At 34.0% G+C, this 14,789-nt stretch overlaps 1 protein-coding gene across 1 annotated transcript in view; it reads right to left on the bottom strand.

Annotated features, from left to right (window-relative positions):
* Positions 1-10,894, bottom strand: part of LOC129745480 (5-hydroxytryptamine receptor 1-like) — a 244,886-nt gene extending 233,992 nt beyond the window's left edge. The window contains exon 1 of the mRNA XM_055738590.1: positions 9,885-10,894. The gene's annotated coding sequence lies outside the window, so the exon portion shown is untranslated. The remainder of the gene's footprint in view (positions 1-9,884) is intronic.
* Between the last annotated feature and the right edge of the window lie 3,895 nt (positions 10,895-14,789).

The following is a 14,789-nucleotide window of genomic DNA, read 5'->3' on the forward strand; positions in this document are numbered from 1 at the left end:
AACGGCGAGAGTCGTGCAAAGTGTCGGGGTAGCAATGTTGTGGTCAACACCATGAATTGTGATAAACGTCAACGGCAGCGCATCCACAGCATAAGTTGGTGTGACTGTGTACTTGTTTGCTAGTAGTTTTTAGTAACGGAAATGTGGGTGTTAGGGTGTAAAATGGGAGGAATGTGATGGGTGCATGCCATACGGATGCAATTCCCAGAACACTGTAAATGAACGATTTTGGCGCCTGCAAATGTTTTCCCGGAATATGCTGTAAACCCACTTTGATGCTGTGATGTGGGTAGGTGGTTGTGTTAAATATTTGAAATTGGTAATACTTAAAGCTGATTGGTGTGCTTCGGGAAACTAGCTCGCTTCATTGCATCCTTCAGTTATCTTGAGCCAATTGAAGGAAGATATTTGCATGAGAATTTTAAGCATAAAGTACACTACAGAACGATAAACGTTTCGCAATCCAATAATTGTGGGAAGTTTTTTTTTAATTCTTCAAAATGCAAATTTCCAGTTTCTTCAAATTCAACTCAATAAAAATCAATTTCATGAATTTGAGTGCTTCTCATAAATTTTGCATTATTTTAGAAAACAACAAATCAAAAACGAAAACTTCTAAACAAATACATTCAACTTCTCGAAATCTTCCTAAGAAAATGACAGAACTGACAAAAATGACAACAATGACAAAAATGACAAAAATGACAAAAATGACAAAAATGACAAAAATGACAAAAATGACAAAAATGACAAAAATGACAAAAATGACAAAAATGACAAAAATGACAAAAATGACAAAAATGACAAAAATGACAAAAATGACAAAAATGACAAAAATGACAAAAATGACAAAAATGACAAAAATGACAAAAATGACAAAAATGACAAAAATGACAAAAATGACAAAAATGACAAAAATGACAAAAATGACAAAAATGACAAAAATGACAAAAATGACAAAAATGACAAAAATGACAAAAATGACAAAAATGACAAAAATGACAAAAATGACAAAAATGACAAAAATGACAAAAATGACAAAAATGACAAAAATGACAAAAATGACAAAAATGACAAAAATGACAAAAATGACAAAAATGACAAAAATGACAAAAATGACAAAAATGACAAAAATGACAAAAATGACAAAAATGACAAAAATGACAAAAATGACAAAAATGACAAAAATGACAAAAATGACAAAAATGACAAAAATGACAAAAATGACAAAAATGACAAAAATGACAAAAATGACAAAAATGACAAAAATGACAAAAATGACAAAAATGACAAAAATGACAAAAATGACAAAAATGACAAAAATGACAAAAATGACAAAAATGACAAAAATGACAAAAAATGACAAAAAAATGACGAAAATGACAAAAATGACAAAAATGACAAAAATGACAAAAATGACAAAAATGACAAAAATGACAAAAATGACAAAAATGACAAAAATGACAAAAATGACAAAAATGACAAAAATGACAAAAATGACAAAAATGACAAAAATGACAAAAATGACAAAAATGACAAAAATGACAAAAATGACAAAAATGACAAAAATGACAAAAATGACAAAAATGACAAAAATGACAAAAATGACAAAAATGACAAAAATGACAAAAATGACAAAAATGACAAAAATGACAAAAATGACAAAAATGACAAAAATGACAAAAATGACAAAAATGACAAAAATGACAAAAATGACAAAAATGACAAAAATGACAAAAATGACAAAAATGACAAAAATGACAAAAATGACAAAAATGACAAAAATGACAAAAATGACAAAAATGACAAAAATGACAAAAATGACAAAAATGACAAAAATGACAAAAATGACAAAAATGACAAAAAATGACAAAAAAATGACGAAAATGACAAAAATGACAAAAATGACAAAAATGACAAAAATGACAAAAATGACAAAAATGACAAAAATGACAAAAATGACAAAAATGACAAAAATGACAAAAATGACAAAAATGACAAAAATGACAAAAATGACAAAAATGACAAAAATGACAAAAATGACAAAAATGACAAAAATGACAAAAATGACAAAAATGACAAAAATAACAAAAATGACAAAAATTACCGAAAAATGACAAAAATTACAAAAGTGACAAAAGTGACAAAAATGACAAAAATCGATAGCCTCAGGAGCAAGATTGTCGAAAATAAATTCTGTGTTTTTGTTCAAAGCAATTTTGACTTTCTGTTGTTTGACTCAGAAATTTCGTGAGAAATTGTGTCCCTTTAACATTTTACTTAAGAATAATTAATAAACAATAACAATCTCATCATGACTTTCCAATACAAAAATAGATCTTCAAAATTAATTTGCACATAAAAGATTAGAATTTATGAAATACGTTCAAACATCTAAAAATCGGTGCCATCTTTGAATGTTTTCGAAATTCTGTGTACATGCCACAGATTCTATTATGAAATTTTTCTCTAAATTCTGTGAAATCATAGATTTTTTTTGTGATCCTGGCAACCTTGCTCAAAAGTTCCCCAGGGATCAGTTTTGGGTCCGATACTATTCTTCTGGTTCATCAACGTTCTACCGACAATATTTGAAAACTGTTCATTTCATATTTTGGCTGATAATGTAACATGTTCAGTTATATCTATGCGTTGATGAGACTTATGACCCCATAAAGATATCTTTTAGAAAAAAGATTTTGTTTCTTGTCTGAAAACGGTTATCTTCCAATCAACTCAGAAACCTTAGGTTTAATAATGGAACATAATCTTGTTTGGAGATCTCAAGTGAACCATCAGTGTTCTAAAATTTATTTTTTGCTAACACAGTTGAATTTAACGACTCGTCATTTTGAAGTCAATACGAAAATAAGACTGTTCAAAACCCGTTTACTTCCTCATTTAATATATCGTGATTTTATTTATATCAATAACATCACTAGAATCGGTATGAAATTGGCTTCCTGGTAAATAAAAATTTATTGCGAAAATCTTGCCTTAATATACGCAAAATTCAGTGCAAAGTTCAATTCTAGTGTAAGAAAATCTGAAAATTGCAAATCGACAAAAAGTTCTAAAAACAGCAACTTTTGAAAATTCGTCAAAATTCTGTGTTTCGTATTTTCACAATTTAAAAATTCAAAAATGTGCCAAATTACGTCTACTTGTCAATACTCTTTTCAAAATTTATCTTGTGTGACTTAAACAATTTTGACGGTTATTTGATTGAAAAGTACGGTTATTACACCACTTTTGTATGTAAATTTTTTGTGATTATGATCTTAAAAAAATTCTAAAAAATATTTCCTTATGTGCAACGTATAGCTTCTGACTTCAGCTTTCATGCACACAAAGTGAAAACGCGAGCATTCCGTAGCTGATTTACATTCTTTTTTTCCGAAGCATATTTTTTCGGATATTTTCTCCTAGACTTGAATTACGGAAAACTGAAGAGTTCTAGGTGAATATTGTTTGAGAAACATATTTAAGTTACATTACGAGGTATCTGAATCTTTAAATTATGTAAAAATCGGTTGAGATACAAGAGAGAGCAGCAAAAAAAAGTTTTAGCAAAAAAAAAAAAAATACAATTTGCAAAAATCCTTTTACAGCTCTGGTAACAAATTTGACATCGTCTTAATAGTTTCTTTGTTGTTATCAAGTCTATTCTATTGATGATGACATTGGAAAATTTAAGATAAATATAAAATGGTTCGGTAATGATGTTTGTTTTTTTAAAACTCGATTTACAGTAAAATTTGCATCTAAACTCTTTGGAACTGGATTTGCAATGGGTATGTGATGGGATGAATCATTCAATAAAGGGTGTGTCACATCAAATTTCATCACGGAAAAAACGCTGTAGAAATTTAATTTAGAGTGTATAGATCACGTTGGCCATGCTTCACTGTCAATTTTGCGTAAATTTGGAAAAATGTCGTCGAACGAAAAAGAGCGTCGTGAATTAATCCTGCGCACAGTTTAGACGTGATTCGAGAAGTTAGGTCCAGGATGTAGCCAAAAAGCTGAATTTGTCAAGTTCATTCGTAAAGCGAACCAAATAGCGGGAGGGCCTGCGTAGGGGAAAAATTCATATAACGCCCCATGTGGCTAATACGCGCCACCCTTGTTTTGAAGATTCTGAAAAATTTTAAGCGTGCAAAATATTACCAATTTGTTTTAAATGCTGTGATGCCCCTGTGTCGTGATAGTTTCACAATTTAGGTTTTTCTTCATTTCGATCTAAATTTTAAAACACTTTCAATAAGGTGTCACCAAGCAGAGAAAAACGAATAAGACAATATTTTCTGACACATCGATAAAGGAGAATCTAAACTATGATTTTATGCTAAAAAATCATACTGAACTCGCTAAGGTATGCTTTTCATGGGTATGTTCTATCACGGCCCATGCGCTCTTTATAACGCGCCAATCGTAGTAGGCTGAAAATAGCATAAATTTTTCAAAAAGGCCAATTTTCATTGAAAATGAACAAAAAATCTAAAACCATATTTTGAACGTTAATTCAGCCCAAAAAATCTACTTTTCCATTTTTTTTAAATTTTGGTTAGTCCATTTTGGTTTTCTTTTCAGTCAAAGTGTCTGTAAGTATTGGTGTGTTTTCAGTCTTCGGCTGCTTTCGGGTGTGTTCGGCTGCTTGGCGCGTATTGAATACACAGCGGCGCGTATTTTCAACACGGTTTTGTACTGTGACTTTGAATATGGTTTTTAAAAATCAAGTTTTTGAAGCAACTATATCAATTTGAGCAATAAAAAATCATAGGCATTTGTAGAAAACACCCTTTTTTCAACGATTATACCCATTTTTAACACAATTTGTACGTGGAAGACATAGAAAATCAGCGATTCGCTTAGGTGGCGCATAATAGGGCATGTTCCCCTACATACAAGGTTCCGAAGGCTCCTAACCGCGACGAAAGGCAAAACATGGTGGGAAAGACGTGAGCCCGGAAGCTGTACACCGAAATGCTGACGAAGCGGCATTGTCTGGTAATGAACGACGAAACCTACGTCAAAGCGGACTTTCGTCAGCTGCCGGGCCTGTTGTTCTTCACCACAGAGAACTATCCAAGTTTGCAAAAAAGTACATGGTGTGGCAAGCGATCTGCTCTTGCGGAAAGCGGATCTCTCGGTTTTTATTTGTTGCAAACCTGTTCCGAAGCTAGGCAATGTCGCCACAAGAGTGCACTAGGATCACTAAGTAGCAAATCTGAGTTTTCATCATGGTAGCTGTGATAATAATGATATATTCATCACCATGGTGCATGGCCGTAGGAACGGGGGGGGGTTTTGGGGGTTAAACCCCCCCCATGAGTGTCCAAAAAAGCAAGCGAGGTATTCTACTATACACTCAAAATTTTAAATCCATAATCATATTATGATAATAGAGCAAATATATTAAAGAAAAACAGTCTAGACTAAAAATTAATGCCAAAACCTCAAAAATATATCCCAAGTTCAAAATTTTGCTACAGTTTTTCAAAATTCTCTCACATGTTCATAGACTTAGGTTGTCAGAATTTTTTCAGCACGGATCCGGGCCGAACAAATCCGGGCTGTTCTATGTAAAACCAGGCGGAATCCGGGTATTTGATTTCAACATTTTCTACCATAATCTAGGCAATATCGGGCAATTTTGATCAAAACTTAGGAATTGCTCATTAAAAATCATGAATAAATTTTTTTAAAAACCATCCCTGATTTTTTTTTTGAAACTTGCTCCAAAAATTTTGGACGCATGAATAAAAAATATTTTACAACTCAATTTGTTTTTAAAAGTTTGATTTAAAATGAGAATGAGAACAAACCCGGCTTTTCCAATGAAATCCGGGCAACCGGGTCAGACCAATTTATTTCCAAATTTTATATTAAATATCCAGGAATATTTATATTATTTGTCGGATAATCTGGCAACCTTATCATAGAAATTTGTATCGAATATTAGATTTGAAATAAAACCCATTTTGGAAATTCTGATTCTATATTCCCATATCCAAAATTGTATTTCTACATATTTTCGTATTTCTGATTCTGTATCAAGTTAAAAATTCTTGATTTTCAGTTCGAATAATCATAAGAAATTAGGAATGAAAAGCTGCTTTCCTGATTCGGTTTTGCATTTCATATCAAATTTGAATCATGTTTTTTGAAAATTATTTCCATTTTCAATATATTATTTTGATAACTCTATTCCGAATATGAAAAAAATAAGAATTTTGTTTTACATTTTATATCGAAGTTCTCAAACTTTATTCTAAAACAACATTCAAACATTAAAAGCTTCTAAGTGGCAATCCAAAATTGAAAACTCAGATTCAGATTCATCATTTGAAATTCACATTTAAATTCTGATTCACAATACAGATTAAAAATAAATAATTGAAAAAAAAATTAATTAAGATTAAACCAGCAATACAGAATTTAAATAAAAGATTCATGAATGATTGGCTCATAAAATTTTGATCTGGAATTAAGATTCGGAAATCGTATTTTTTGTATATTTTAGAAATGGCATAGGAATTCAGAAACAATTTTTGAATTCAGGTTCAGTATTCAGATTGAAAACTCAGGAATGAGTGAACGAGTTTTTCAATCAACATAAAATTGTAAAGGAATTTGAGAGAACATGAACATAAAAATTTGCTTGTCAATTGCCAGATTTACTTTTTTTTAATCAGAAGAAGTTTCTACACACAGTTCAGCTGAAAATCACTTATATAATGTAGAATTTGAGTTAATATTCTGTCTTTTGTTTTATGCAAAGTATCCCAAATTATATTAAAAAAAATTACCCACAGGATTTCCATTATGGAATTGATTATTTATGAAAAATATTTCCTGTTAAAAAAACAAGTTCCTATCTGTTCTTCACCTAAAAAATCTGCAAAAAATTCTGTATTTTCTCAGTGTATTGATTAACATTATTGATTTTAAAGTTTTTTAAAGCTCAATTTCAAACTGAAATCATATATTTAGTTTAAGTTAGCATCGAGTAAATTCGATCCGAAAATTTGTTATCGCTTTCTGTTTTTTCTTTTTTTGAAAAATTTTATTTATTTTCTTCAAAGGTTAAATTCTTGGAATTTGCAAAAGAGTTTGAAAGATTGGGCTCGTATGATTTGAGCATGGAATACGTTTTTTTTTTTTTAAATGAAGGCTATTTAGCTTTAAAAGAACTTTTTTTATTTTTCGACCTACCAGACTCTTAAACATTAAATTTTAACTTTCGATGAAAACTAATTTCATATTTTGTTTCTAAAGGTTTCATAAAAAAATAAGCTCATCCTTCAGGCTAAGGACCATTTTTCAAAAGTTACGTTTTAATACAAAAACTATTAATGAAAACTTTAAAATGAATAGATAATCATATAAATAGTAACAAATATAATTTGTTTTTTTTTCGTACATTGTTGAGCAAAACATCATAGGTAAAAATCATTCACCAAAACCCCCCCCCATGAGTCGGTTCTTCCTACGGCCCTGCCATGGTGTTTACAGTACGTTTATGTTCGTTTGTTTTTATCCAGCAAAGTTTTGATTCCCGGTTTAGAAGAAATTTACAATGTTGAAAAATTATCCTCAAGAATCAGGAGAAATCATCGGATCAGTACATCAGTCAAAGGCTTACTCCATCGGTATGTAAACTTCCTGTCTTTGTGCAGGTTCGAGCTTCGCGCCACTATTCAAAGGACGTGTTGGAGTTGTACGAAGCCAACGGGGTCACCTTCGTGCCAAAGGAAATAAACCCGCCCAACACGCCGGAGCTTCGCCCAATTGAGCAATATTGGGCGATTATGAAGCAGGCCCTACGGAAGAACCCAAAAGTTGTCAAATCGGAGGCAGACTTCAAGAGAAAATGGATTTCTGTTAAAAAAAAACTACAACCTGACGTTGTACGGGACCTTATGGACGGGGTAAAGAGGAAGGTGCGAGCATTCGGGCTTGGGCTCGAAGTATGGATAAAAAGAATATGCCAAAAGTTGTTTAATAGTTTTTATTTAACTGTCTAAAATTTTTAAAAGGATCGGTCTACTGGGCGAATTTCCACAGCGTTTTTTCCGTGATGCAATTTGATGTGACACACCCATTAGGATGAATGTATATAATAATAGGAATCCCCTATAAAATAACTGGATTTGCAATCTTTGGTCAGTTATAAGTCCTGTCAGTAAGTAAGTAAGCTGTTGGGCGGATTTCTGCACCATTTCGACCTTCTTTCATTCGTTACCCTATTCAAAGGGTGTCCTGAAGTGATGAGAAGCCAAAGAAGTCATTTTTGTCATCAAAGACATAAATTGTTCCAACGCTCTGGAACTAAGACCTATTAGCCAAACTTTGCTATGAAGCAGGTTCTTAGTGAGAATCTCGAAGAGGTCAATGTGTCGTAGCCATTATTTGTAAAAATTTAAATTGAAATTTTCCTAAGCTTATATGCGTACGTCATCGCCTAAACTCGTTGATAGACTCAAAATCCGTTTTTTTTCTCTCGGCAAAAGGTATTTGTGGAATTTCCACACACACATGGAATTTCCAAATAAATCCAAAAACTTCGAAAAATCGACGTCCCGACGACAACCAGCAGCAGCAGCAATATACTTGAATCCATTTACAATTTTAGCGATGACCTTAGTAGGCGGAAAATAGCTTTCTTGTGAGTGTTTTTATGTTTTTTCTTTATTACATTATGTTTCTTCTCCTCATTTTATGTCACAAAATTGTTTCTGAAGATCGTTGAAATAAACAGTAAACCGAAACGTGAAAAAACGAATCTTTTCTTCTAAACATCACCGAACAACATCAACGAGAATCCCGAATGATAAAACCAGCTGTGATTTAAACGGTCGTAAACTAATGTATGGTTATACGAATATGGTATTGAACTTAAATGAAGTAAATATACCCAGAGATGGTCAATAGTTTTTTATCTGAAAGTTTGAAAAGAATCGGCCAAGGTGATCGCAGCAAGCCCTGCTCGAGAACGGACGTTTTTTTTCGACGTCAAGAAATTCACATTTGTTTTTTTTTTTGTGAAAAAAACAATAAATTTTATTGGTTTTTGAACTTCTTTTTCGAAATATGTGTTTGCAGGATTAACGTGTCCCTTTTTCTGACTCCGGCGAAAATTTAAGAACACGGTAGAGAAATGCTAGGCAGAGGACACGACAGGTAGGAGTGACGATTGTGGTAAACAAAATAGCTGCAAGAGAAAAGGAACATACAAATCCCTGTCACCTGCAAATTGGATTGCCTGTTTGAAAAAGCGTCAAACTTTGGAAGTTAAGGGTGAGATAAATCCATTTTTTATATTTTTTTACAAATGAAGCGTTTGACATTCATTATTCTCTTGTTCCTGTTTCTTTTGTTACTGTTCCTGTTTATTTTTCACTTTCCAGGATGCATACAAGTTTTGGCCATGTTGGTGTTAGAAAAAAAGAAGAAATTCTGAAAAGAATCGGTCAAGTATATAGGTTAAGTTTGCCAGAATTTTTTCAGCACGTATTCGGGCAACTTTTATATAAAAAAAACCTGGCCAAATCCGGGCATTCGATTTCCAATTGACAACCACGAATCCGGGCAATATCCGGGCAAATTTTGTCAAAATTCAGAAATTCCTTAACAAAAATCAAGAATTTGTCGACCGGGTCGGACCGGACTGTTCTTAAATTTAGTATTAAATATCCGGGCAAACCCGGATAAAACTGGACAATCTGGCAACCTTAATATAGGTAATTTTTCACAGCGTTCTGTGATGAAATTTGATTCCAGATTTCCAGATCCATTTGATGATATATAGAGATGAAATAAAACTTCAAAAATGTGTGTGCGCTTATACAAATTTCAAGTATAAATATTATGTTCCTTACAATGGTTTTCAGCAGTACTCCTTGAAGTCAGCTTTCAAATGTATGAATGGTTATTCACTATCATCGATTCATCCGAACGTATTTTCAAACTCAATTTTTCTTCGTCTTCTAATCAATATGGAAGTCTCCTTGGGAAAATAATCACATCGTCCACTGATAGCTACCGTTACTATTTTTCCCTCAACGCACTTCGTATTATGATCATGTACGTCTCGTCCAGCTCCGCTCCTTCCGGCGTGTCACTAACCTACCCCAGAGCAATGGCAGTAGACGTCCTCGCGGACGACGGACGGTTTTTGGTGTAGGTTCTTCTTCGAAATTTCACGACCAGAAACCAGAGGCGATTCCGCTGTAGCCACCACAAATCACATGGCTGGGTGGGTTCACCAAAACAAGCACTCGACTATCACCGAATAGCCGCACACTGCACCCTGTCCGTTTATCACCTCTTCTTTGCGCCACTTCACCCCGAAACTGGCCTCCGCGGCAACGTCACGTGCTCCTTATCCGCCGTTTGATTTTTCGACAATCAGATCCAGGCAGAGCTAGCCGGTGACACCAATCACTTCAACGGACGCACAGTTACGACTACACCTGATCAGCCAAATCTAATCCAATCCATTCCAATAACAATGATAATGACAACAATCCACAACACACTTTAGCACGTTTTCACAAAACTCTCAACCGAACGACGAACGGCTGATGATGGGCTTCGACTTCCAAATTTGAAACCTATTATAGACGCACAGTTTCGCTATGGGAAAATATTCCGCGGCACGCGTGACTCGAAATTTGTGAATCCGTCTTCGCGACACTCGTCGGTTCCGATTCCGAAAGGCCCTCTCTAGAGCCACACGCAGAAGAACATACGTTATCTCGCTGGTCCGGAGAACGTATTTTTCTTTACTGACTGGCTGCCTGGACTAGCTTGACTACTGGCTGGCTGACTGATTTGATATCACCGTCGTTCGTTGGCGGCGGCGGCGGCGTCGACGGCGTCGTCGTGGTCGTCGTCTTTGTCACTTCCGTCGTCGGCGGCTGTTCCTGCTAACCTAGTGGGTCTCTTTTTGGATGCGGCCCAGGAGCTCCACACCGCGAAGAGCACCATAAACGTGAGCCATATTTAGAACCTACCACATTCTATGGCTGAGCGTTCCCAGAATGAACCACGGATATGATATGTGCGACGGGGAAAAAAAGGGAGCTCTCTCGAGCGACACTCAGCTCAGTCGAGTTTCCGTTTGGGGAGCGAGGGATAGCATTCATTGGATCAGATAGGGTGCGAGTAAGCCGGGAAAATTTGATCTCGCGGTTCTAGATCGTTTGATGTAGGGGAGAGGAAGGCTATATGCGCATATTAAGGAAAGCACTCATTTTCTCCTATACTAGAAAAGATAGGAGTATGAAAACTATATGCACATGAGCGGACATCTGTTTTATAAACGTTAGTGAAATTTTTCTGTTAAAATCTCTTACAGTTTTTGTGAAAATAATTTTATAATAAAAGAAGTCAAAATAGCCGATTTCCGAAACTGGCGGGCTAAATGCGCATATTTATGTTTTTAGCTATATTTCATTACCACTTGCAATATTTTGATATTATTTAATTGAAAATGGTAGAAACGGATGTTAAGCATACGTCAAGGCCGAAATTTTGGTGAAATTTTTTACATCACTAGTTCTTTTGCATGAAACATAGTTAAGTATGCCATATGGTCATATTTCAGGGTAATATTTTGTTCATATTGTATTTTTATCGGATCAGTAGGAAGTTCTTCTTTTTTCGCTGTAAGATCGTGATTTGAGCGTAGATTTCATGTTTAAATGATAGAAAGTAAAAAAATTATAAGACTAATCTATTTTTCTTGATATAGGCATTTAACCTACCTTGATATGGGCATTCAGAACCTGTCTCTTATTCCAATATCTTATCATTTACAACTTTGCCAAAAGCTTCGATTTGTTGAATTTCCGATTTCCAGATGAATAAGAAATAAAAACCACTAAAATTTTTGTTCACAGAATCTGTATGCACAATAATTAAAGTTCAATATATTATAAAAAAACTGACAAAAATCTTGTTTGAATTTTTAAATTTTTTCGACTTTATATAATAATTTAATTTTTTTATGCCATGTGTTAAAAGCGTATTACCCTCAAACTGCACTGATTAGATATGATGAATCTCCAGCCATATTGTCAATCGGCTGTATGCGCATATTACCCAATATGCGCATATAGGAACACTTCCCCCTACCGCGCGCCGGCCGTAGGAAAAGTTGAAGCTCTCCGGAAAAGGTACGGAAACATGGTTGCCAGAAAGTTATACAAGGCTTTTCTGGATACCTAGATAACAATAATTACAGCTTGAATTGCCAGTAGCGTAGCATAGCATAGCATAGCTTAGCATTGGGTGACTACACACAACTTGCATTGGATGATACACGAAGTATTCAACTTAATCATCAAAACAAACACAAAAAGCCAAAACGAGTATCTGGATTCAATATTCGTTTCAAGTGTTAGTTTTAAAAATAAGTGTAGTACAATAATGCACAATGCGACAAATCAATGTAATCATAATGGGGATGATCTGATACAGCAAACTAAACTTTTTAGGTGCCAGAACTCATACGACCCATGGGCTGTATATGGGCTGTTATATGGGAAATCCTACTTGGCAAATAGGACTGAAAAAATGAGTAAAAGCATTAAATTTTCAAAAAGAAACGATGGATTTGGTATCCATTAAATGGTATAGAAAGTTTAGGCCGGAACTGTCTCCCTATTCTTCCTGATTGGAGCCAACTGAAACGGTTTGCAACCAAATATTTTTCAAAATTCTGTCGCCGACAAGCAATGCACATTGCAGCAATTTTAAAAAGAACTGCATTTTTTCGCCCATCGCGAAATTTTCCCTTTTTCTCTTGCTGTGGCCTAGAAATTGGGCTGCGCCACTGCATTGCTGTTTTCCAAATTCTTCAGATGTCTTTTAAAACAATTATTCCTGACTTCACCAGCAGTCGACCACTGAGCACATTTTTATATCGGAAAATACGCTTGAAAATCAAACGATAAATTTGGCACTTTGTAAGCACAAATCAAATCACACCGATAGCCATTTTTCTTTCCTTTTAATCATTATTTTTTGAATCGCAATAAATATTTTCCAGGAAGCTACTTTCCAAACTTCACCCATCATTACACATTACATCAACGTTATCCTTTGCAATGTTTATGCACAATTTCACGATTTTTTGGCTTTTTAAAGTATTACTTTGGTAAATTTTCACGAAGCACGAAAAAATTACGTCAGATGTCCAACATTCATGGCCAACTCCCATTTACAGATTGAATTGCCATTAAAACACAAATTATCTAGACTTTTACAGTCTGAGTTTCAGTGGAATGTTTTTAATCACACTTAAATATGTAGTAAGGTGGTAAAAATACACCTCTCCCACAAAGAATTAGCCGGATACCGTTGGCTTAGAAAACTTGAACGCTAATCACTACGCTATGATTGAATTTCAAATTCAGTTGATTTTGGTCAGAACTTCGAAAATTGGAGCAGCATCATATCAATATTCACGGTAAACGAAAATTACCGAGTTCGGTTACTTTTTTTTACCGAAATCCTAACATGTATAACTCGTTAATCTTTTTTGTATGGGAGAGTGGGGAATCATGGGCCACTTTTTTTCGTTGTTCCATAACTTCTTTATTATAAAAGATAAAATGAAAATAAAAATTGGTATGGTTTTCTACATTTTCAAGGAATTGTAAGGTATTTTTTTTTAATTTTTAATTAGTTATTTTCTCCAAATTCTAACTGTTTTAAAAAAATCAAAATTTTTTGGATTCTGAAAAATGGTGGGGAATCGTGGGCCACCAAATCCAAATTGACCAAATAACATGCAAAGTTTATGAGTTGACCCAAAACTCTGATTTCATAATTCATTTCGTTATTTAAAAGCAATTTCAGATGATGAAATAAAAAAAAGAGAGCTGTGTATGATCGCATAGATTCCAAAATCTGGCTCGTGAACGTTTTGGCAAAATTTCTTATATAGGATGGACAAAATATTTTTCATAACTCTTCATTTGGCATAAGAAAACTTTACAGATAGGTGAAACGTATTTTAAGTTCTGAATGTGTATAAAAACATAAAAATATAGGTGGTTCAAGATGTGTGGCCCATGATTCCCCACAAACTATGATTTGCAAATTGGTTGCGTTTGTGAGACTTATTGATTCCTTTTCTACGTGAAAGATCATGACAAAACTGAGATCATAAGCGTATGATCATATTTTTGTTATGCCCTTTAGGTTCCCCATCGATGAAATACGCGGGTGTTTTTTTAGTTATGTAAATAAATTTTTCTAACCTTTTTTAGCTTGATAAATAAAAGAAGCATATGATGCGTATTTCAGTCAACAACATATAGGAATATATGCTCACGCAAAGCGACGAGGATGACAGTTGGTTCGAGATTTTTATCTCAACACACATCTGAGATATTAAAAGTGGCCCACGATTCCCCATGGCCCACGATACCCCACTCTCCCCTATTTTTTTTTAAAATGACAGCTGTCAAATATCGCAGACTTTTTTCGGTTAAAATTACCGAAACTCGGCTGTTCATATCTAAGATCATATGTCTATTTATTAACAGTTGTCAACGTCAAAGCTCGTTATATTATCGAATAACGGTATTGTTGAACCGAAATGTCTGTTAGTAGTATTACCGAAAAGCCGGTATATCTGCAATCATTACCAAAATGCCGTGATTTTTTTTACCAATTTGCTGTTAAAATTTGGTTATATTTACAAAACAACCGGCATTATTACTTGAATACCGGCTAATTTTACCGGAAAAAGTAAAAATGTTCTGTAATAT

Source organism: Uranotaenia lowii, chromosome 1 (assembly GCF_029784155.1).
Source record: "Uranotaenia lowii strain MFRU-FL chromosome 1, ASM2978415v1, whole genome shotgun sequence".
Classification (NCBI taxonomy): domain Eukaryota; kingdom Metazoa; phylum Arthropoda; class Insecta; order Diptera; family Culicidae; genus Uranotaenia; species Uranotaenia lowii.